This window comes from Oncorhynchus kisutch, linkage group LG4 (genome assembly GCF_002021735.2).
Source record: "Oncorhynchus kisutch isolate 150728-3 linkage group LG4, Okis_V2, whole genome shotgun sequence".
NCBI lineage: Eukaryota > Metazoa > Chordata > Actinopteri > Salmoniformes > Salmonidae > Oncorhynchus > Oncorhynchus kisutch.
This window is the reverse complement of record NC_034177.2, coordinates 44,878,313-44,904,381: the sequence shown is the minus strand read 5'-3', so window position 1 is coordinate 44,904,381 and position 26,069 is coordinate 44,878,313. Positions and strand designations below refer to the sequence as shown.

The following is a 26,069-nucleotide window of genomic DNA, read 5'->3' as shown; positions in this document are numbered from 1 at the left end:
TTGTAAGTGTGAATTTTGTCAAGTTAGTGTGGTGGAGGTGGAAAAATTATTGTTATCGATCAATAAGGACAAACCTCCTCGCATTGACAACTTAAATGGAAAGCTACTGAGGATGGTAGCTGACTCTCTGTCAATGAGTATTCCATATACAGTGTATTGCACTGCAGTGAATGGAGTGGGTGGAGTTAGGAATCACCAGTATTCTGTATTAAGCCCATAGCCCAGCACAAGAGACCCATTTAAGTTTTGCAGGCTCTATTGAGTAATTCCAAACACATATTTGTATTTTTTCAAATATAGTCTACCTACGCCATAGCTTTCAACATACCAGTACTTGTGTAAACTTTCAAAAGAATCGCTGGTATAAATAATACAATATAAAAAATAAAATAGGTCAAATTATCGCTATATTTTTTCAAAGATGGTTGCAATACTGTGAAAAACTGTTTTACCGCGCTAGAGTGCAAAATTAACGATATTCACAAAGTTTAGCATGTCTTTGCAGTGGGACTCCTATTTTATTTTAATTATCCGCGATTGAGCTTCCTATTCTGCTACTAGGAGAACAGAAATCCTGAAGTCACAGCTCTTCTCGCAGGCTCTTTGTACGTGGGAGCGTTGCGAACCGATGGTCTTGATTCTTTACCTGGTTACATGCACATTGGACAACACCGCAGCTTTTCGGCATGATTTGTTATTTCTGTATAACAAAAAATCTGCAACGAGGTTGGCTCTTACAATTGGTTAGAATATGAAGGAATGTTGATTTCCCCCCAATTTTCGTGTGTGGTCAAGGGGATTTCCTTATTATTACATGATAATCGACTCCGGAGTAAAACGGTAGGCTAGAGCACGTGGACTGTGTAGTTTGATGGGATGGCACGCCCCTAGAATACCACGACAGATGATTGGTGGAGCGTCTTTACGATGAACTAATGACACCCGGAGCGCACAGTCGGGCAAGGTGCGGAGCATCCCATCGGAAAAGACACCACTGTCCGTGTCAAGGACATTTTTAATCCAAAGTGGTCAAAATAATTTTTTCAAAGGGTGCAGGGGAATAATTCGCGTTGGAGAGCAAGTCTCCGAAGTCCAGCATATAGTAAGTAATGCCAGAGACGCACTTGTTTTCATATCGTTTACATTTTCTATCCCATTCGCAGGTAGTCATAAACAGAAGTAGATCGATTCAAAGTCTATATATTTGCCAATAAACCATATTTTGCCAGTTATATACAGATTTTTTTCAGTATATGTTCAATATACCGATTTACATACGGAACATACCTGTAGATGTCCACCTGTGGATGAGCACTGGGTCACACAGACTACAGAATAAAACCTGTCTGAACATGACACGTACCATAGCTTTCACCACTGTTTCTCAGCATTCCATAGGCTACTGTAGCATCGTATAGCACTTTGCATGTACTGTAGCGTTATTCAAATAAATACGTAGTTTTTTCCCCCTCACTTTGTCTAAAATGGTAATCTGCTGTTGCTACATATATTTTTGGACTTGTAAATTCATGATATGTACCCAATGATTATTTAAGAATATAACTTATGAATGCCCCATGAGTTTAGTTCAACTGCCGTACCCCATCAGAACCCAAAATATAAGCTTGTTTTACTCCAATTTTTGTAAACAAAGTAAACGTAACAAGCACTATATAGCCTCAAAACATGCTTGAAATGATCATGTTGATATCATGGATGGTCAGTCCTTGCGTCCATAGCTCTGTCTATGCATTTGAGCGTGGTTACATGTCTTCAACCCCATTGCTCAGCGTTTTACCAAATCAGAAGCAGGGAGCACACGTTGTTATTGTTTCAACCGGTGATTTCCACTTTAAGTTGCAGTTGCTTTTTGATGTTTAAAGGTGTAAGAATTATGAGGAGCAAATACATTTGATCCACATAAAAGCAATTCCCCATGTACATTGGTTTGAGCGGTATGGCTTCTGTTGATGAAATGCAATTTTGTTGTTTTCCTTATGCTATAGAAGCCTATGTTGCGTTAAATGATATTGCAGCCCCACTCACCAGAGTTTAATTGCAGACTATCCATTATGGAATACATGACAAGCAGCTAAATATCTCTTGCTGTGAATGATATGGTCATTTCTGAATATCATGGCTGCAGCACACCCAGCTGTGTATGCTTGTCATCAAACAACAAAGATGATTCATAGACCAGAAAATGCTTGAGTGTCTTGAATATGGACAAAGAGTTGGAGGGGACTTGCACTCAGGATACAATGTATTCTGTTGCCATGCTCATCTGAAGTGGCACAGGTGGCATAAATTTGACTAGAATTCACCTAAACACCAGTGGTTCTTTGGCCTCCTAAATAATTCACACTGCTGTTGGTATCACAGAGATTGCCTGTTACATTCTTTTGAAGATACCCTTGATTGATCAAGAACTAATTTGATGCATGGTGAAACCATGGTCTGTCTCGGATTTTGTATTATCAATTTGGGATGAAATTTCAAATGAAGAAAAACTCATACTTCCAACATACAAACAGTATGCAAAAGAGAGTTTGCACGTACAGTATAAGCGTATGTCCTGCACTAAGTCATAGAATGAGGAAGATGATACCTAAGGGCAATTCCATGGTAAACGGAGTGACACTGAGACACACAAAACATGTATGTCAAACAAAAAACAATGATTGCAAAGTTAAACGAATGATACAACTTTCTGCACAAGACTCCTTTTAATAATTTCCACTGAAAACCTCTTATTTAAATAAAAAAAAACACGTTTGCTTGAAGAACAGTGCAGATGCAAAGTTTAGTAACAAAATTATGTTTTGTGCTGTTTGTGCCATCATTCTCTTACCAAACTTTGCATCTGCACTGTTCTTCAAATAAATGTGTTTTTTATTCAGTTACTGTGGAATTGCCCATAACCATAGCAGCAGATCAGGGCATTATATTCGGATGATCAAAGAGTGTGTTTAATACCAATGGGAGTAGTCCTCCTCCAACCTTAGGTTTGGATCATTATTACGTCAACTCACACAGCTATGGCTCTGTCAGTCATCTACAGGAGGTAATCTTTAGTCAGATATTGGATGTCAGAGAGAGTAGAGAGCTTACTACTCCCAGGAGGACTTAACAAATCCAAGGGAATAACGTTTCTTTACTTCTTTCGTGTTGATTTAGCACCAAATAATCAAGTTATTATATATTATTTTCATACTTCTAGCAGAGAAAAGCAGTTATTGCTGCTCTGTTTATGTCTCCTTTAAAGGTTCAACAAAGCCTTTTTCTAACAAGTCAAAATATCAAATTATTTCTGGGTAACAATTAAGTACCTCACTGTGATTGTTTTCAATTAAAGAAACAAAAATAGGTTCTTAGCAAAGGGACATTTCTCAGGCATGAATTTTGGACTGTCTGGAGTGGGGAGGGGTAAACTAAACGTTAGCCGTTATTGGCAGAGTGGTTTGGAAGTTTTTTTTAAATGATTGAATATTTAACACATACACTATACTTGCAGTGAAGCCACTCAACAACTACATCACATTAGTCATCTAACAGACTCCCATCCGGAGCGACATACAGAAGGAACCAGGGTCAATGCCCTGCTCAAGGGCACGTCGACAGATCTCCCGCAAGGTAAAAAAAAACGGGGACCCGAACCAGCGATCCATCATCCACCGGCCCAAGCTCCCAACCGCCAGGCCACTAGCCCTCCAAAGTCTTGAATCTTGCGTTGTTTTATATATCAACTCATACACCCTGTACCAACTATTTTGCAATCTGTATGGCACAGCTGTCAACATTCTGGTCCTCAAATGAAACTGATATACTTTATTTACTGGTATACCTATTTATGCTTTTTTTTTATTCCTTTGGTCCTTTATATTGGGCAGACAGACCAGTTCCCTACTTCCTCCCGCTTCCACCTGCCTCCTCCATGTTTGGGTTAATGGTTTAATCAATTGGTTGCAATCTTGGATTGAGCAGACCTTCCCATACAATTCAGATAACTTCATGAAAGACATCTCTACCATTCCAATTTACAGTATCATTTAAAAACAAAATACCCTTTTCAAACATCTTTCCCTTAAATACAGGTCTTTTATCAACCAGCACATTTGAGTTCAGCCATAATATTTGTTGTAATATTTGTTCTATCTTTTCAGGGGGGTGAAATTGAAATTGTAGCTCCGCAATGCTTGTTTGAAGAAGGGAGATACTTTGAATGGCAATCTGCACAAAGGCAATTTTTAAACAATGGATGAGCTTTTCTTAGTCATCTACTTGAGAACCATCTAGGGTTCAAGTAAAACTTTTGAACAAGTGAAGCTTTTAGAGAGGTTTAGTGCTTTTAATAATCTCAACCCACCCAATTCATATTCATTATATAGATAGGCATTATTTATCTTGTCTGTTTTAGCTTCCCAGATTAAGTGAAATATGTTTTGCTTACATGATTTGAAAAACGAATCATCAGGAGTAGGCAGTAAGTGAGTGAGTAAACTGAGATATGACTAAGGAGTTATAGACAGGTATTTACCTCTCCAAGGTTGCAGGATCTTGGCTATTTTGTAAGTCACTTTGTTATTGGTCTATTAACTAATTTATCACGTGGTGATGTCACCATGGAAGGCCACAACTCAATCCCACTAAAACAGGCTAAAATTTCACTGTATCATTTCAACCTAATAGTATGGTAATACATTGACTGCACCGGGCCTTTAAGGAATGCTCTACCAGAGTTCACTCAGTGAATAATACTCATGGACAGACCCCTGGGTTGGCTATGGATGGTGCTGGACACCTCTGTTTTGAGGTGGTGAAGATACCTAAGATAAAGACAAGCCTGTGATGGGGATCCGCTGTGTTATTATTAAAAAAATGCACTTATCTCATTTAAAACTCATATATCTGGAAAAAGTCAAGACAACACGTTGGTGATCCCACAGCTCCAGGGTGTAAATTTCCCTCGGTAATGAGTGTGTTGGGCGGCAGGCTGCGGGGTTGTGCGCCGAGGATCATGTGCTCAGACAAAATGGATAAAGCACATTATTTGTCCTCAGCTCTGCTTTGTCCCGCTCCCCAGCCCATAGGAAACAGTATGCGATTGTATGCCTTTGAGATGACATTCCATCCCAGGACTCAGGCCGAATGCAACAGATATTGCGATTGTTTAGCAACTTCCCCCACAGGATGACTGGATTATTATTATTTAATTTTTTAAATAAGCAGGATTTTATGTTTGCATGGTATTTGGCACTGCTATGCCTGTATATGTTCTGTATAGGAAACAAATGAACATCCATGCTTTGTTGAAATGACTCATTTTGTAAATAAAATACATTTTTACCTAAGTTATTGATCCTGGGTTCCACCAGTGACATTCTTCAACCTGTGTGCTACCCCTTTAACTGTAATTAGAATTTAGGAGACATTGGTGAGCCACCTCCACCAGGCCATTAACTCTTTCCCTGCTTGACAAAAGGTTTATAGCTCCATGGGTCATTTCCATGTAAGAGGATGCCTAAGCAACCCATCCACATCGCTCTGGCAAAACTGACGTTTCTTCTCCATGATGAGTCTACGATTTCCAGAATGCCAACATTGATTGGTTAGATTTGTTAGAGATGATCCAATCGCTGATTAGGAGGCAGATTAAGACGGAATGTATATACCGATCGATAGAGCAGAGAGTTTCTATTGGTGTTGCATACAAAACGATGGAAAGTAAATAGGGTAATTTCCATGTAAAAGGACCCATCAGCACCAACATGTGAAGCTCATAGGGGCATGTCAAATCTGGTTTCAAATGAAAGTTAAAGAGTCTCTATTTTGGAGAAATTAAGGCATATATACATTTTTAACCTTTTTCTATACTGAATATAAGGAATTAGCAAATGATTTGATTCCTGGTCAAAGATATGGAGAAGGGGTCTTAGAAAACATCTACCAGAAAAAGTCTTAAAAGGAATAAAAAATACATCAAAACACAATTTTGTTTGACTAAAGACCCCTGCCAACTAATATCAATACTTATTATTATTATTATTATTATTTGCCTTGTGTAAGTTTAAGAAACATTGCCCTGTGCCTTTAAATTCCATTACCAAAAACCCACATACAGTGCATTCACAAAGTATTCAGACCCCCTGATTTTTTCCACATTTTGTTAAGTTACAGCCTTATTCTAAAAAGTACTAAATTAGATTTTTTTTTCTCATCAATCTACACAAGTACCCCATAATGAAATGGGGTATGTATAATGTATAAAAAAAACGTATATTACATTTACATAAGTATTCAGACCCTTTACTCAGTACTTTGTTGAAGCACCTTTGGCAGCTATTACAGCCTTGAGTCTTCTTGGGTATGACGCTACAATCTTTGCACACCTATATTTGGGGAGTTTCTCCCATTCTTCTCTGCAGATGCTCTCAAGCTCTGTCAGGTTGGATGGGGAGCGTCACTGCACAGCTATTTTCAGGTCTCTCCAGAGATGTTCGATCGGGTTCAAGTCCGGGCTCTGTTTGGGCCACTCAAGGACATTCAAGGACTTGTCCCGAAACCACTCCTGTGTTGTCTTGGTTGTGTGCTTAGGGTTGTTGTCCTGTTGGAAGGTGAACCTTCGCCACATTCTGAGGTCCTGAGCGCTTTGGAGCAGGTTTTCATCAAGGGATCTCTCTGTACATTGCTCCGTTCATCTTTGCCTCGATCCTGACTAGTCTCCCAGTCCCTGCCACTGAAAAACATCCCCACAGCATGATGCTGCCACCACCATGCTTCAACGTAGGGATGGTGCCAGGTTTTCTCCAGACGTGACACTTGCCATTCAGACCAAAGAGTTCAATCTTGGTTAAATCAGACTAGAGAATCTTGTTTCTCATGGTCCGATAGGCCTTTAGGCGCCTTTTGGCAAACTCCAAGCAGGCTGTCATGTGCCTTTTACTGAGGAGTGGCTTCCGTATGGCCACTTTACCATAAAGGCCTGATTAGTGGAGTGCTGCAGAGATGGTTGTCTTTCCTGGAAGGTTCTCCCATCTCCACAGAGGAACTCTGGAGCTCTATCAGAGTAACCTCCCAGACCACGACCCTATGGACAATTCCTTCGACCTCATGGCTTGGTTTTTGCTCATGCACTGTCACATGCACTGTCAACTGTGGGACCTTATACTGTATACAGGTGTGTGCCTTTCGAAATCATGTCCAATCAATTCCATTTACCACAGGTGGACTCCAATGAAGTTGTAAAAACGTCTCAAGGTTGATCAATGGAAACAGGATGCACTTGAGCTCAATTTCAAGTCTCATAGCAAAGGTTCTGAATGCTTATGTAAATAAAGAATTTCAATTTTGATGTTTTATACATTTGCTAACATCACTAAAATCCTGTTTTCGCTTCGTCATTATGGGCTATTGTGTGTAGATTGATGAGGAAAAAAATGTAATACACTCCATTATAGAGTACGGCTCTAATGTAACAAAATTTGGAAAACGTTAAGGGGTCTGAATGCTTTCCGAATGCACTGTATCTTTAAGATATTTTCACATTGCTCTCCCTCATGAGGAGGGAGAATAATGAAAGTTCACAGAAGTAACATGTAAAAATATCTATTTTGTTTCTGAGTTATTTAGTGATTAAAACTCAAAATTCTGTTACGTAATTGGTAACAGAATTTCAGAAAAATCTGTAACGGAATTACTGCAATTGACTTCTATGGGAAATCATAGTAGTCACAAACCACATTTGGGTCACCTGCTATTTCCTCCCTTCCACTGGCATTTAGTTACATTCAACCCATAACTGTTTTATTTCTATTTCTGTTCTGTGGTGGTCAAAGTAAGTGTGAAAAAAGTCTGGACAACCCATCCCTCCCTCTCTCCTCTCTCTCCAGTTAATGTCACCTCTCCCGGCTCTTACTGACACCTCCCAATGAGCACCTTCTCTTTCCATTTACTGTAACCAGCATCCTAACCCATTGAGTACCGACCGGCACAGGATGTTCAGGGATGTTGAAAAGTAGTTGAAATTTGGTCAGTCCGCCCTGTCCTTGATTTCACTGTCCACACGTCGTTTTTGGTCCGCTCCGGACCAGCCTTGATTTGTCCCAACAGAGATTTCCATAACATCTTTCAAAAGTGTAGAGAGCACAGTACAGTACAGTAGAGTACAGTACAGTAGAGCACAGTAGAGTACAGTACAGTAACGTAAAATAAAGTTGAGTATAGTTCAGTGCAGTACATTCCTGTACTTTAATGTACAGTAGAGTAGAGTAGAGTTCAGTACAGTACACAGTAGAGCATACTAGGGTTGAGTTCACTACAATGTACTGCATTATACTGTACTCTACTGTACTGTATTGTACTGAACTATGCTTTACTGTATTGTACTGTACTGTACTGTACTGAACTCTACTGTACTGTTCTGAACTCTACTGTCTTGTGCTGTACTGTACTGTACTCTACTGAGCTCTACTGTGCTGTACTGTGATGTCCAAACTTGTGAAACATAGACGTCTGATTGTTTCAGATTTGGTCTGGTCCGGACCAACCATATTATTCTACAGTACACACTGGTGTGTGTCGAATAATACCCACATATGCAGAGGATATTGCATATTTCCACCTTTGTTTACTATTTAGGATATATCACCATGTAGAGAATTACCTTCATATCCACAACCATGCATTTCTGTGTAGTACAGATCTGGGACCCATGATGATATTCCGTTACAACAATTCCGTTACTGAGTGGTAATCCACGTCACTTACTGGAGTTCAATCACCCATTTTTTTCCCTCAAGATGTCATGATGACACCCCACTCTTTCTGCAGACATCGTTGAATCTTATTTAAGAGTTTTTAGAAAACGTGGTCACATAAAAAAAAATGAAGGGAGACTTTACCGAAATTCTGTTATCAACCTTTGCTTCTGCACAGTTCTTCCAGTAAATGTGTTTTTGTAAATTGTTCAAATTAGTCATTGTGCATAGAGTTGTATGGTTTGTTGAACTTTGATTTCAGTGTTGTTTCTTTTGGCATACATTTTTAAGTAGAAAATCTGAGTCCGTTACCGTAGAATTGCTCCATGGTAAACAGGCAGCCCAGAGTCAGCCGGAAGCCAAATGGAGAGGTTGAAGTGAGCATTGTTTTAATCTGACAGAGTTGTATGACCATCGCCTGTCAAGGCCAATCAAGCCAAAGCCTTCAGCAGAGCAGTGGGGAGTTATTGGGGGAGGGAAAGGCTGTGGGACAGTTTGATGTTTTTTTTCATGCAGGTTGGTTGTTTTCCAGTTACAATTTGAGTTCCTGAGCTAATCAGGTATCCCAGTGTTCTCCAGGAATATTATCCTTAAAGCAATCACTGCCCCACTCCCAGCCCAGATCTTAGTGAAGCATGGGGTCCTGCCTGCCAGATGAGCTGTAACAAAATGTGGATTTGAAAACACTGCACTAAGTTCTGTGTTTGACTTGGCCCATTTATCTATGTCAAGAATTTAGAGTCTCTCACACTATCTGATTCTTTCTCAGAGATTAAAGGATGCCACTAAACTGTAGCTACATTATTTTTACAGCCTGAACCATTGTGACACTACCATGTTGTAATATGTAAACCTACAGAACCTGATTATAGGATTGGTTGATTTCTAAAGAACAAAGTATGATGGATTTGGAGAGCCAACTGAGAAAAGAGAGAGGAAGGTCATGTTTTGGCCTGTGATGTGAGTCTGGCTAGACTTTCCAGAGTTGAGTTGAGTTGCCTCCTAGCCTTTTGTCTGATGTTTTTGGCACACTAGATTGCACCTGCGTGTGGGTGACATTTCTCCTCTCCTTCAACCTGCACTTCCCGCATCACAGCTGCCAGGTGAGCAGAACGATGAGTGGTCCAGTGAGCTGGCAAAAAGTCAACCCGGTCCAGGTCACCTGTCCTCACCCAACTCCAGAGCCCCAGTCAGGAAGGCTCAGTGAGGATGAGTAATAACAGCCTGCAGCTACTGTTATGGCTTCATACTTGTCTTTCATGATATACTTTTGGTGTAGACTTTTGTTTAGTGTTTGATTTCCCCATCCATACAGTTTGCATGCCATGCACATGCAGTATGAATTTGAAAGCAAAGTATCTCACTCCAACAATGGCCCCACGTTGGATGTGCTGATTTCATCTGAGCTCATGTTGCTCTCTGGTTAAGACCCACTTTGCATAGTGTGTAATGTTATCCTGTCTTTTGAACTGGGTTTGTCCTGACTCGAGGGTTAAGATCTTGAATCCATGTAACTTTACTCTGTTCTGTGCAACAGGAGTCATGTACTGTTTTTTTGTGGGGGGTTTTTATCCGTTGTTTTACCAGGAAGTTGACTGAGAACACGTTCTCATTTGCAGCAACAACCTGGGGAATTATTACAGGGGAGAGGGATGAATGAGCCAATTGTAAACTGGTGATTATTAGGTGACCGTGATGGTTTGAGGGTCAGATTGGGAATTTAGCCAGGACACCGGGGTAAACACCTCTACTATTACGATAAGTGCCATGGGATCTTTAATGACCTCAGAGAGTCAGGACACCCGTTTAACGTCCCATCCAAAAGCACCCTACACAGGGTAGTGTCCCCAATCACTGCCCTGGGGTATTGGGATATTTTTCTAGACCAGAGGAAAGAGTGCCTCCTACTGGCCCTCCAACACCACTTCCAGCAGCATATGGTCTCCCAAGCCAGCAGTGGTTTGCAGGGTGGTATGCTGCTGGAAAACGGTATATAGGAGTCTTGTCTATCAGTCATTTTGAATGAGCTGCTGTCTATTTTTTTTCTTCCAATAAAGGTGCGATGCTATGTGTTGGGCCCTCTGCCAGCACTGCAACAATGACGCCTTGTCTATTATGCAAGAGATCACACAGGTGCTCAGTGCCACAGACACGAGTCGATTCCCACTACTGATTTGTTGACTACCTCTCAAGCGCCCAGCTGAAATGGAAGGCTGTTTAAACTAAAGGCCTGCAGGTAGCTAGACCCCTCCGACGAGTCATCTTGTCAACTACACATGAACACATGTAAGTGGCAGAATGAGGCCCTGATAGGATGTTGGAGCTGTCAGCGGGCCTCTGGCTTTGGTGCTTATACACTGCTCAAAAAATAAAGGGAACACTAAAATAACACATCCTAGATCTGAATGAATGAAATATTTGTATGAAATACTTTTTTCTTTACATAGTTGAATGTGCTGACAACAAAATCATACACAAATTATCAATGGAAATCAAATTTATAAACCCATGGAGGTCTGGATTTGGAGTGACACTCAAAATTAAAGTGGAAAACCACACTACAGGCTGATCCAACTTTGATATAATGTCCTTAAAACAAGTCAAAATGAGGCTCAGTAGTGTGTGTGGCCTCCACGTGCCTGTATGACCTCCCTACAACGCCTGGGCATGCTCCTGATGAGGTGGCGGATGGTCTCCTGAGGAATCTCCTCCCAGACCTGGACTAAAGCATCCGCCAACTCCTGGACAGTCTGTGGATGGAGCGAGACATGATGTCCCAGATGTGCTCAATTGGATTCAGGTCTGGGGAACGAGCGGGCCAGTCCATAGCATCAATGCCTTCCTCTTGCATGAACTGCTGACACACTCCAGCCACATGAGGTCTAGCATTGTCTTGCATTAGGAGGAACCCAGGGCCAACCGCACCAGCATATGGTGTCACAAGGGGTCTGAGGATCTCATCTCGGTACCTAATGGCAGTCAGGCTACCTCTGGCGAGCACATGGAGGGCTGTGCGGCCCCCCAAAGAAATGCCACCCCACACCATGACTGACCCACCGCCAAACCGGTCATGCTGGAGGATGTTGCAGGCAGCAGAACGTTCTCCACGGCGTCTCCAGACTGTCATGTCTGTCACATGTGCTCAGTGTGAACCTGCTTTCATCTGTAAAGAGCACAGGGCGCCAGTGGCGAATTTGCCAATCTTGGTGTTCTCTGGCAAATGCCAAACGTCCTGCACGGTGTTGGGCTGTAAGCACAACCCCCACCTGTGGACGTCGGGCCCTCATACCCTCATGGAGTCTGTTTCTGACCATTTGAGCAGACACATGCACATTTGTGGCCTGCTGGAGGTCATTTTGCAGGGCTCTGGCAGTGCTCCTCCTGCTCCTCCTTGCACAAAGGTGGAGGTAGCGGTCCTGCTGCTGGGTTGTTGCCCTCCTACGGCCTCCTCCACGTCTCCTGATGTACTGGCCTGTCTCCTGGTAGCGTCTCCATGCTCTGAACACTACGCTGACAGACACAGCAAACCTTCAGCTCGCATTGATGTGCCATCCTGGATGAGCTGCACTACCTAAAGCCACTTGTGTGGGTTGTAGACTCTGTCTCATGCTACCACTAGAGTGAAAGCATCGCCAGCATTCAAAAGTGACCAAAACATCAGCCAGGAAGCATAGAAACTGAGAAGTGGTCTGTAGTCACCACCTGCAGAACCACTCCTTTATTGGGGGTGTCTTGCTAATTGCCTATAATTTCCACCTGTTGTCTATCCATTTGCACAACAGCATGTGAAATTTATTGTCAATCAGTGTTGCTTCCTAAGTGGACAGTTTGATTTCACAGAAGTGTGATTGACTTGGAGTTACATTGTGTTGTTTAAGTGTTCCCTTTATTTTTTTGAGCAGTGTATATTAAGCTGTGTTGGCAGAAGGTTGGCGAGAGAGATTTGAAACGCAAAGTTTTAAACGCATAAATATTTTATGTTTGAAAATAAAGAATGTTTAGTGTGATCATATTATTTTTTTATAGTGTCGACTTTTTCCACAGGCAATCAGGCATCATGTAATTGGTTTCGAAAATGACTTGACAGAGAGGACACTGTTTTTTCTGATGGAGTTAATTCAGGTTTCCTTGATATTAGGAAAGGCGTCCAACAAGGAACGATTTTAGGTCCTGTACTTTTTGCTGTCTTTATAAACAATGTTCATCTATCTGCAAAAATTGTAACATACACCTGTATGCAAATGACACTGTTATGTGTACTATTGCCCCCACGGTTGACCAGGCTTTTTCGGAGCTTCAATCTGCCTTCATTGCTTTGCAGAAAGCCTTTGTTGAACTGAAATTGGTACTTAATCCAGGTACAACCAAGTATGTGCCTAAATTTGGGTATGTTCAAAAACCTTCTTTCTGTTGTTTCTTTCAACGTTTGAAGCATAGGATGTTAATTTACTGTACATCCCACCCACTCTTTTGCTACTTTAATCCCTCCAGTCATTTTTAGATCCAAGCTCCCTACCTTTTTGCATGTTGTACAGCCCAACCAATAATTCTCATTATTAGCAAGTCAAAGAAGTCTGTTCTATGTGCGCTATTTCTATGCTTCTTGTTCTTAAGTTTTGTTTTTGTGTATTTAAGTTTTTTTTTTGTACAGCAGCTTCAAACAGCTTAAAATACAATATTTTTGGTTATGGAAAATATATTTCACAGCGGTTTAGATGGTACAATGATTCTCTACACTATACTTGTTTGTTTTGTCTCATAAACTGAATGTAGGTAATCCATTAGAACGGCAGAACCAGGACAATGGCGGAGCGATTTCTGCATAGTGCATCTTTAAATAAAAAATGTAAAACTATTGTAGTATGCAAACCATGTGATTAAAATGTTTTCCTACTTTCCTGAGCTAGTAAAACCTGAAACATGGAAAAACCTGGTCCACACATACTCTCCCGGGTTCTCTTACATGTGTGGTACCAATGAGGTAGTGTTTATGGCTGCAGAGTTTTCTTGACTTTATTTATAGTGTTGGAGGTAGCTTTATCTGCCACTGAAAGGAGCAATGTAGTTGTGAGGTGGCTGAGATCTCATGTTTGCTTGACATGCTCTGTCATGATTGTGCTTGATTGCTGATATGAGTATGACAGGGCCACGTAACATCCACTGCCAGGATGATTACACTCGGGCCGCCTGATGTTGACATTTCTGCGAGCTAACGAAGCTTCGTCAGCGAGGGGAGAGGTGAAGGGGCTAAATACAAGGCTGACTGAGTCAAGAAAACCCAAGGTTACAGCAGGGTTTCCCACGTTTGAAAACATATCAGTTAACCAAGAGCTTAGTTATTATGTTGGTTAGTTATTAGTTAATGAATGTTTCAATCCTCACCTATAGGGAGAGCTTCTGTAGGCTGCTGTTAGAGATTTGATCATTGAATAGTGATGCCGCGTGATTTGTAATACATTTGCTGAGGATGCATGCTTCTGTTGACAGGCTAAGCAAGAGTACCACATAGCAGTCTTTTCTGCCTTCTTAAGAGTTGTGATGTGTGAATTGGAGGCATTGCCAAATATGTGAGGACTTTTCTTTTTCCATGTAATTGACTGTAAACTAATATTGTAGATTAGATATTTACACATTTTAAAGGGTGAAGATGACCTACTTTTCTGTGAGCATGATTTAGCATGTGAAGAAATGTTGGTAAAAGTCAGACAAGGGAAAATCCTCAAACAGACAGGTGTAATGGGCTCGTACTCAAAAGAAATGTTGCATAAAGCTTACTTCATTATTCCATTTAAAAAAAATATTTTCACTGCATCAGGGATAGCGTACACAAACGTTTCGGCTTTAAAGCCTTCTTCATTGTGTAGGTACATTTGATTTGAATTCAAACAGCAATTGTAAAGAACAACGGATATGCAAAATCTGATATGGACAATGTTTTTGTATAACAGTTTAAATGTGGCTCATAGGAAGGAGGTGAAATCTAAGTCTTCGTTTAAACCGTGTGGAGATACAGAATTAAATGTATATATCCACTTGGCTTTTCTGTGGAGTAATTTATTGTCGTAATCACCTCCTCTACGTGGTGGAGGATCTTTTTCAATCCAGATGCGACACAATTCATTCATTTAATTATTTTGTTCTATAAAGTGTCTCGCAACTGGCGAGGTGATATCTTGACGTCCAATAGTGGATGTATGGTCTCCAAGGCGTACTTTTAATGCTTGGGATGTTTTTCCAATATAAATATTTTTTCAAGAACACTGTAACATATATAATGAATCCATAAAATTTGGCAGTGTGGTCATCTTCTGTTCATCTGTCACGAATCTCGCCGAAGATGGTGCCTCTTCCTGTTCGGGCGGCACTCGGCGGTCGTCGTCGCCGGCCTATTAGCTGCCATCGATTCCCTTTCCGTTTGTTTCTGTTTATTGGGTTTAATTGAGTTAGTGTTTGTTTGTAGGCTATTTAAGGGCACTAGGCCCGCTGGGTATTTGTGCGGGCTTGTTCTCTGTTATTTTGGTGTAGGTGTATAAGTGGATTCTCATTATTTTCCGGACAGTTTTAGTCCTGTGTATTTTGGACGGGTGGTTTCTTACGCCCTAGTGTTGGCATGTCCATGTCTCCGCTGTCGTTGGAATAAATAGATTCATGTACGATATTACCTGCTCTCTGCGTTTGACTCCTCCACCGCACCATTTGTAGAAGTCGGAAAATCATCTCTTCTGCCTTTGTGGTCTAAATTCTTCCTGCTTCTTCCTGTTTCCCGCTCAGCCCGCTTATATTTGTGTCTGTGACAGCCAGGCCTCCAAGGTTTTCTCTCTTTCTCTCTCCAAACAGGCCAGAGTCAATGAGGGAAAACAGTAAAAAATCAATACTCAACCGACTTCACAAAAGTGCAGGTTGCTCAGACATTTCTGCTCACATTTCCCACCAGACTAATTGTTCAAACAGAGGAGCCACTTCTTAGGCCCAGCCATTACTGTCATAAGATCTGACCGTTCCTCCTACAGATAAAGGTGCCGTGTCTTTATTCCTGTGGTAACTAGTGATAAAGACAAGGGGCTGGCGTGAAGCCAGCGCAATTGTCAAATGCAACTGCAACTTCGACCTGTTAAAGCCGACGCTCTTCCGTTTTCAAACCCTAACGCCAGGATTGGCAATTTACTTGATTTATAAGAGCTCACTTGTGCTGAGGTGGGATGGTTGGCAATATCTGAGGTGTGTCCTTAAAAATGTGCGCCAAAGTGCCAATTTCAGGCAGAGCTGGTGGGGATTTTTAAGACCAACTAAAAAGCTGGTTTTAGAGGTAACACGGTGGTTATGGCATGGATTTTGACCATGGAAGCGCAGCCTATCCAGCCGTGACGTACAGTGCCAAATGCACATGGAATGAGAGATGTGCATTTTGTGTCTACATCGTATTTGGAAACGTTAAAAAAAGTGTAACAAATTCAATGTAATTTGATTGATTTAAAACCAAGCATAGCAATACCTCCTCTCAATGAAGGCAGTTTTTTTTTTGTCCTGTCCACTGCATTCGCCAAGTAGTCAAATCTATCATAAAGGATTTGAGATGAGATTTCATGAGACCGCTTTGAAATAAATCCTAAATCCTAATCCTAATTTGGGAGCATCCCCTTTTTATCTATGTAGGTAGGCTATTGTACATTATTTTAACCAGCTCCAGTTATTATTTTGGGTGTGCATAAAAACCCTACCATGTAGGCTGTATGCCCATCATGGAACGAGAGATACGATGGTCTGGTGACACTCGTATTTAGAAACATTTAAGTTATTTTCCTGTAGCAATTTCTTGTTTCCAGTTTCGTTTGATTAAAAACAAGCCCTTATACAGTACCTTCAGAAAGTATTCATACCCCTTGACTTATTCCACATTTTGTTGTGTTACAGACTGAATTCAAAAAGGATGAATTATATCATTGTTTCTCACGCATCTCCATAAAATACCCCATAATGAAAAAGTGAACATGTTTTTACACATGTTTGCACATTTATTGAAGATTACATACAGAAATATCTCATTTACATAAGTAGTTCCACCCTTGAGTCAATACATTGTAGAAACACCTTTTTTTGCCCATTATTCTTTTCAAAATTCTTCAAGCTCTGTGAAGTTGATTGTTGATCATTGCTAGACACCCAAAATATAAAGGCAACGTGTAAAGTGTTGGTGCCATGTTTATTGAGCTGAAATTAAAGATCACAGAAATATTCCATAAGCGCAAAAAGTTTGTTTCTCTCAAATTGTGTGCAGAAATGTGTTTATATCCCTGTTAGTGAGCATCTATCCTTTGCCAAATGAATCCATCTGACAGGTGTGGCATGTCAAGAAGCTGATTAAACAGCATGATTATTACACAGGTGCACCTTGTGCTGGGGACAATAAAAGGCCACTCTAAAAGGTGCAGTTTTGTCACACAACACAATGCCACAGCTGTCTCACGTTTTGAGGGAGCGTGCAATTGGCATGCTGACTCTTGCCAGAGAATTGAATGTTAACTCCTCTACCATAAGCTGCCTACAACGTTGTTTTAGAGAATTTGGCAATACGTCCAACTTGCCTCACAACCACAGACAACGTGTATGGCGTTTTGTGGGAGAGCGGTTTTCTATTGTCAACATTGTGAACAGTGCCACATGGTGGCGGTGGGATTATGGTATGGGCAGGCATAAACTACAGACAACGAACACAATCACATTTTATTGATGGCAAATTGAATGCACAGAGATACCGTGATGAGATCCTGAGGTCCACTGTTGTGCAATTAATCTGCCTCCATCCTCATGTTTCAGCAAGATAATGCACAGCCTGTTGTTGCAAGGATCTGTACACAATTCCTGGAAGCTGAACATTTTCCAGTTCTTCCATGGCCTGCATACTCACCAGACATGTCACCCATTGAGCACGTTTGTGATGCAGTGGATCAACGTGTACGACAGCATGTTCCAGTTCCTGCCAATATCCGTCAACTTCGCACAGCCATTGAAGAAGAGTGGGACAACATTCCACAGGCCACAATCAACAGCCTGATCAACTCTATGTGAAGGAGATGTGTCACGCTGCATGAGGCAAATGATGGTCACACCAGATACTGACTGGTTTTCTGATCCACGCCACTAACCATATTTTTAAAGGTACAGTGGGGCAAAAAAGTATTTAGTCAGCCACCAGTTGGTGGCTGACTAAATACATTTTTGCCCCACTGTATCTGTTACCAACATATGCATATCTTTATTCCCAGTCATGTGAAATCCATAGATTAGGGCCCAATGAATTTATTTCAATTGACTGTAAATGAACTGTAACTCTCTCTCTGTACATTTTGAAATTGTTTCATGTTACGTTTATATTTTTGTTCAGTATACTGTATAACTAGGCCACTCGGGAACATTCAATGTTGTCTTGGTAAGAAACTCCAGTGTAGATTTGGCCTTGTGTTTTAGGTTGTTGTCCTGCTGAAAGGTGAATTCGACTGAACCAGGTTTTCCTCTAGGATTTTGCCTGTGCTTATAGCTGTATTACGTTTCTTTTTATCCCCCAAAAACTCCCTAGTCCTTGCAGATAAAAAATAAGGTTCATGTACATTTTTTTTTTTGGGGGGGGGGGGGGCAGTAACACTTTAGTGCCTTGTGAACAGGACTCTAAACACACTCACAAGGCTACAGTATTTCTTGGCCAGCGTGAAGGACCGCCTCAGGACAACACTTTAATTACAACAGCAAACCGTACCAGGCAGGGTACAGAGAGAGGGCCACGAGGATCTGACCAGCATTAAACCCGGGTTTCTTTTTTCAAACTGGGAGCTCAAATATGCTGCTTTTTATAGTGCTTTGATAGGACTGGAGGGAAAATAAACAGAAAATAAACTGGCATTTTTTGTTTGTTTGTATTAGGCAGAGTCATGGAAAATGCAAAGAACTATTTAGAGGTTCAGCCCTTCTCCCTTGTAGGAATGTTGATTTTTGCCCCTTAGAGGAAAGTTTTCAACCTTTTTAACCATGTCCCGTACAGTGCTTATCAGAGTTCTCCAAATGGATGATGTGCAGAAACCAGATACAGATTTGGATGTCTGTAATGTACTTAGGACACTGTTCGGCATGGGATGTTTTCTGATGTCACTACTCATTTTACTGATAGCAGCAGAAGCACTCAGCTGCTTGGTGACTCTCCAAACTGTGGGTGGCTCAGAAATGCACTTATGCAAGTCACTGACCGAGCAGCAGGACAAAATAAACATAGGAGAAACAGCGGTTTGGGGCTGTACGGAGTGTGCACAGGTGCAATGGATTTGTATATTTGTTCGTCCAGGCCAACAACCTCTTAAGATATATTTTAGGAAGTTATAGTGTTACAGTTCACACATTTTTTAAAACAGCGGCAAGAGATGCGGCAATCTTTATATCGTATTCTTGATAAGTGGTTTTCGTTTAGCCCAGATTTAATCATTTTCAACAGCATACAACCGATATGATTGTATTAGGCTACAGATGTAACTTGACCTCAGAGAAGTTAAAAGGGGTTGTGTATGGTAGGGTAATGTATGTTTATCCAAACCAGATCTGATTCAGAGTTTGTTTAGGGGGATGATGTGCTTCAGGATAGGGGAGGTTTGTCGTTTTAACCTTCAGAGGTTTTTAGGCACACCACAAAAATGCGCCAGCAGCTCAGTTTGGCTCAGCACCGAACCTCAAGGTTATGCAGCATTTGATGTGTTATTTGGAGTAGTTGAAAGTCCTTTATACCTTCCCCAGACAGCTAAACATTGTTCTGAACCTGCTCTTTTCTGCATTTTGAAATTTAGCCACTGCTGAAATGTTAGATTTTTTTTTACATAAATGTGCTTTGATGGCACTGGGCTGGATCTCACTCTTTGTCGAGTCAATGGCTTATCCAGTGAGCAGCATGTGCAGGTGTTTGAATGGAGAAGACACCACCTCTATGAGAAACTACAAGACTGAACTGTCCAAAACTGCTGGCTAATGTTATCCTCTTCAAACAGTCTCAGCGTACTCCTCTTCTCTGTGGGAAGAATGCCTGTGATAGGCGACTGGTGAGAATGGGGCTAAATAGAAGGCTTTGGGTCTAGGTGCTGTCAGGTTATTGATAGGTCTTATTGCTGTGTTATACACTCAGTGGCCAGTTTATTAGTTACACCATGCAGTTCACGAAACGGGTTAGATCCTACAGATAGGGAGTCATGTGGCCGTGGCTTGCTATATAAAGCAGGGAGACAGGCATCGAGGCATTCCGTTACTGTTCGATTGAATGTTAGAATGGGCGAAACGAGTGACCTACTGTATGTTCGTCGGTGCCAGGCGAGCTGGTTGCAGTATCTTAGAAATGGCCGTTCTTCTGAGCTTTTCACGCTCGACAGTGTCTAGGGTTTACCGAGAATGGTGTGAAAAACAAATAACCTCCAGTCAGCAGCAGTCCTGTGGGCGAAAACAGCTCATTGATGAGAGGTCAAAGGAGATTGGCAAGAATCGTGCAATATAACAGGCGGGTCACAAATAGGGAAATAATTGAAAAGTACAACAGCGATGTCACAGATGGGCTATTGCAGCAGACGTCCACACCGGGTTTCACTCCTATCAGCTAAAAACAAGAAGAAGTGTCTCTAGTGGGCACGCGATCACCAACACTGGACAATTGAGGAGTGGAAAAATATTGCCTGGTCTGACGAATCCGAGTTCCTGTTGAGTCATGCTAATGGCAGAGTCAGGTTTTGAAATAAGCAGCATGAGTCCATGGCCCCATCCTGTCAGGTGTCAATGGTACCGGCTGGTGGTGGTGGTGTTATGGTGTGGGGAATGTTTTCCTGGCACATGTTAGGTCCCTTGATACCAGTTGAGCAACATTTCCATGCTCCGAATAATTCAGGCTGTTCTGGAGGCAAAGGGCGCTCCGACCTGGTACTAGATAGGTGTACCTAAAATACTGGGTGTATATTAGTGTATATTAGTAATATGAGTGTATATTAGTCATATTTGTGAGTGTATATTGGTCATATTTGTTTTTGGTAAGTACAACATCAATGCTTTTCACAGCAAGAAATAATTTTAAAATCTGGCAGAAAATGTCATTATAAATAACTGGTGTCATGACAGGGCGTATAAGGAGGAAACAGACTGTTGTCAAACTTGTTTTGCTGGCAGTTTCTACATAAAATATGAGTAGACTAATGTTGAGAAATAAGTAGTAGATAGTTTTACTATGATTATGAATACCAGGGAATTGTAGGTTTATTATTACAGATGACATATAATGGGCTCTATGTTAAAGACTTAACGCAATGGTAAATCTTAGCGCTGGTGGTAGCGTTATACGTTTGGGGGTGTGTCAGAAATATTTTTGCTATTTTCACAACCGGAATTATTGTCGCAGTAGCTGGTGGTGGCATGAAGGGGCTGGGTTTAACAGTACATTTATTCGGTTCTGTCCACACTGTGAACCCAAATTAATACATAAACATTTTATGTTTACAAAATAAAAACACTAGACCTATAGACTATGCCTGCACTGTGTTATATGCCTCTTTTGAGTACATCTGAGCTGGAAAACATTTCAGACCTTTCCGTAAAAAAAAAATTGTAATTAAAATTCAAATCTTAATTGGCACATTTCAAACGGTCCTTTTGTACAATGGCTAGTGGTGGGGTCGATAAACCAGAATTGGAGGATCGTTTAAATCTTCAGTATAATGCAACACCAATTGACAGAGAGTTGTGGATAAAACGTTTCCACACTCAACTCAATGAGAATAGCCTATGCGTTTTTTTTGTGGCAACATTTCGGGGAAGGCCCTTTCCTGTTTCAGCATGACAATACCCCCATGCACAAAGCGAGGTCCATACAGAAGTGGTTTGTCGTGTATCTTGTATAAATGCATCCTCTGTATATACATATAGATTGCATTTGGATTACTCTTACAGTGCTATTTGGTTTCTTAATTATATTTCTTCCGACATTTCCAGATTTTTTTGTTGATTATTTGTGTACTGCACGTGTCAAATGTGCAGGGCCGAGTGTCTGTGGGTTTTCGCTCCTTCTGTCACGTCTACTCCCGCTCCTCCCCTCCGGCGGTCGACGTCGCCGGTATACTATCCAACATTCCTGGGATCCATCATTACGCACACCTGGCATCATTACGTACACCTGCACGTCATCATGAGGCACACCTGGACTCCACTACCTCACTTATTATCTCCCCTATATCTGTCAATCCCTTAGGTTCTTTCCCCAGTCAGTATTGTTCTGGTGTTTATGCGTAGACGCTACGCTGTCTTGTTCCATGTTTGTTGTTTTTATTCAACGTTGCACCTGCTTCTTGACTCTCAGCGTCTCTGTTACAGAATACTGACTCCAACAATGGAAGCAGCAGGACAACAGAAAATCTCAGTTCGACGAGCAGGGATACCTACTACGTCAACACCATGGCCAGCTGGCACAACTGTGGACGGCTATGGAAGAGGTTCTTTGCAGTGTGCAATGTTTTGAACATACCCGGACACTCTACAACCAGTGGACCCAGCGAGCCAGCACAACCGCCCATTCAGCAACCCTCTCAGGTCAGTGATGCCCGTTTGTCCCTCCCGGATAAATATGACGGCACCCCATCTAAATGCTGTGGCTTCCTACATCAGTGCTCCCTCTACTTTACGCACCAGATGAGAGGTCCAAGGTTGCCACGGTTATTTCTCTGCTGACTGGGCAGGCGTTGAAATGTGCCACGGCTGTCTGGGAGAGAGGAGAGGAGGAGATAGATTTAAATGAGGGGTTCATGGCTCTGTTCAAATGCTTCTTTGATTATCCCCTGGATTGGAGAGTCGGGGGTGAGCACCTACTCCAATTACAGCAGGGGGACCAGACGGCTGCCGAGTAAGCACTCACCTCCCGGACAGTAGCAGCATCCAGCAGATGGAACAAGTCGGTGCTTCGTACACTATTAAGAAGAGGTTTGCGAGAGTAGGTCCAGACGGAACTGGCTTGTCGAGATGACAACCTCTCCTTGGAAGCACTCATTGCGATGACTATCCGTCTGGATAACATACTTCGGGAGCGTCGGTACTCTCATCGCTTTTCTCCCTCCCTCAGTGAATACTCTGGATCAGAGACTGAGGGGTAGGGGTCGCACGCCTCTCCGCGGCAGAGCGACCCAGATGGAGACAGCTGGGCCTCTGTCTGTATTTTGGTCAAGGAGGGCACCAGCTCCAGCGGTGTCCGGCACTTCCAATCCGGGATCCAAAAGAGTAGAGGGACAGTCACGTGATCTTCAACCTCCTGGGACAGGAGTGAGAATTCCATCTTCATCACTTTCTGCAAAACTCTTTTTGGTGTCCATAACACTAATTGACTGTCCCTCATATACTGTGTCTACAGCGTTAGTGGATTCCGGTGCTGTTGGGAACTTTATTGACCAGACCCTTGCCTCCTCTCATAACATCATCTCATACCCGCTCTCCTCTCCTTTCCCGGTTCAAGCCCTCAATAATCGGCCACTAGGATCCTTAATCATCACACGCATCACCCAACCACTCACCCTCACAGTGGAGTCCATTCATCAGGAGACACCATGGAAAAAGCCACTGATGTCTAAGAAAAACATTGCTGCATGTCTGAGGTTCACAAAAGAGCACCTGGATGTTCCAAAGCACTACTGGAAAAATATTATGTGGACAGATGAAACTAAAGTTGAGTTGTTTGGAAGGAACACACAACACTATGTGTGGAGAAAAAAAAGACACAGCACGCCAACATCAAAACCTGATCCCCAAGGTAAAGTATGGTGGTGGGAGCATCATGGTTTGGGGCTGCTTTACTACCTCAGGGCCTGGAAAGCTTGCTATCATCGATGGAAAAATGAATTCTTAATTTTTGCAGGAGAATGTAAGGCTATCTGTCCAACAATTGAAGCTCAACAGAAGTTGGGTGATGCAAAAACACAGATGTAAATCAACAGAAGAAAATACGCCTTCTGGAGTGACCCAGTCAGAGTCCTAACCTCAAACTGATTGAGATGCTGTAGCATGACCTCAAGAGAGCAGTTCACACCAGACATCCCAAGAATATTGCTGAACTGATACAGTTTTGTAAAGAGGAATGGTCCAAAATTCCTCCTGACCGTTGGCAGGTCTGATCCGTAACCACAGAAAATGTTTGGTTGAGGTTATTGCTGCAAAAGGATGGTCAACCAGTTATTAAATCCAAGGGTTCACATACTTTTCCCACCCTGCACTGTGAATGTTTACACAGTGTGTTCAATAAAGACATGAACACGTATAATTGTTTGTGTGTTATTAGTTTTAGCAGACTGTGTTTGTCTATTGTTGTGACTTAGATGAAGATCAGATCAAATTTTATGACAAATTATGCAGAAATCCAGGTAATTCGAAAGGACCCACATACTTTTTCTTGCCACTGTATCTGTTTGGGCTTATTGTGGTCAATTTGCAGTGTACAAATGATTTGTAATTATGTTCTGGCCCCCCGACCATCCACTCAAGAAAGAATCGGCCCACGGCTGAATCTAGTTGATGATCCCTACCCTAGACTGTTCTGTCTGCTACCTCACGGCAAGCAGTACCAGTGCGCCAAGTCTGGAACCAACAGGACCTCGAACAGCTTCTACCCCCAAGCCATAAAACTGCTGAACAAGACAGCTCAAAAGCTAATCATATGGCTACCCAGACTACCTGCATTGACCCTGTTTTGCACTAACTCTGTTGCACTGACTCTATACACACACGCTGGACTCTGCCCACACACTCACATACTTACACCCCAACACACACATACATAGGTACACACGCATACTGACTCCACACACACACACACACATACACTTTCAGACTCACCACATATGCTGCTACTACTGTATATTATCTACTCTGTTGCTTAGTCATTTCACCCCAACCGAAAGTTGAAGTCAGAAGTTTACATACACAATAGCCAAATACATTTAAACTCAGTTTTTCACAATTCCTGACATTTAATCCGAGTAAAAATGCCCTGTTTTAGGTCAGTTAGGATCACCACTTTATTTTAAGAATGTGAAATGTCCGAATAATAGTAGAGAGAATGATTTATTTCAGCTTTTATTTCTTTCATCACATTCCCAGTGGGTCAGAAGTTTACATACACTCAGTATTTGGTAGCATTGCCTTTAAATTGTTTAACTTGGGTCAAACATTTTGGGTAGCCTTCCAGAAGCTTCCCACAATAAGTTGGGTGAATTTTGGCCCATTCCTCCTGACAGAGCTGGTGTAACTGAGTCAGGTTTGTGGGCTTCCTTGCTCGCACACACTTTTTTAGTTCTGTCCACAAATGTTCTATGAGATTGTGGTCAGGGGTTTGTGATGGCCACTCCAAAACCTTGACTTTGTTGTCCTTAGGCCATTTTGCCACAACTTTGCAAGTATGCAGGAAGTATGCTTGGGGTCATTGTCCATTTGCATCCAAGCTTTTGATGTCTTGACATGTTGCTTCAATATATCCACATAATTTTCCTCCCCCATGATGCCATCTATTTTGTGAAGTGCACCAGTTCCTCCTGCAGCAAAGCACCCCCACAACATGATGCAGGCAACCCCCGTGCTTCACGGTTGGGATGGTGTTCTTCGGCTTGCAAGCATCCCCCTTTTTCCTCCAAACATAATGATGGTCATTATGACCAAACAGTTATATTTTTGTTTCATCAGACCAGAGGACATTTCTCTAAAAAGTACGATCTTTGTCCCCATGTGCAGGTGCAAACCGTAGTCTGCCTTTTTTATGATGGTTTTGGAGCAGTGGCTTCTTCATTCCTGAGCAGCTTTTCAGGTTATTTCGATATAGAACTTGTTTTACTGTGGATATAGATACTTTTGTACCTGTTTCCTCCAGCATCTTCACAAGGTCCTTTGCTGTTGTGCTGGGATTGATTTGCACTTTGCACTTCGCACCAAAGTACATTCTTCTCTAGGAGACAGAACGCGTCTCCTTCCTGAGCGGTATGATGGCTGCGTGGTCCCATGGTGTTTATACTTGCGTACTATTGTTTGTACAGATGAACGTGGTACCTTCAGTCATTTGGAAATTTCTCCCAAGGATGGAGGTCTACAATTTTTTTTCTGAGGTCTTGGCTGATTTCTTTTGATTTTCCCATGATGTCAAGCAAAGAGGCACTGAGTTTGAAGGTAGACCTTGAAATACATCCACAGGTACACCTCCAATTGACTCAAATGATGTCAATTAGCCTATCAGAAACATCTAAAGCCATGACATCATTTTCTGGAATTTTCCAAGGTGTTTAA

The 26,069-nt window shown here is 41.9% G+C and overlaps 1 protein-coding gene across 4 annotated transcripts in view; it reads left to right on the top strand.

The window, feature by feature from the left end:
• Positions 1–925: 925 nt before the first annotated feature.
• Positions 926–26,069, top strand: part of LOC109888901 (liprin-beta-2) — a 124,289-nt gene continuing 99,145 nt past the window's right edge. Inside the window, exon 1 of one of the 4 annotated variants that reach the window (XM_031823051.1) lies at positions 926–1,102. The gene's annotated coding sequence lies outside the window, so the exon portion shown is untranslated. The remainder of the gene's footprint in view (positions 1,103–26,069) is intronic. The other 3 variants (XM_031823052.1, XM_031823057.1, XM_031823054.1) reach the window with 3 other exon arrangements.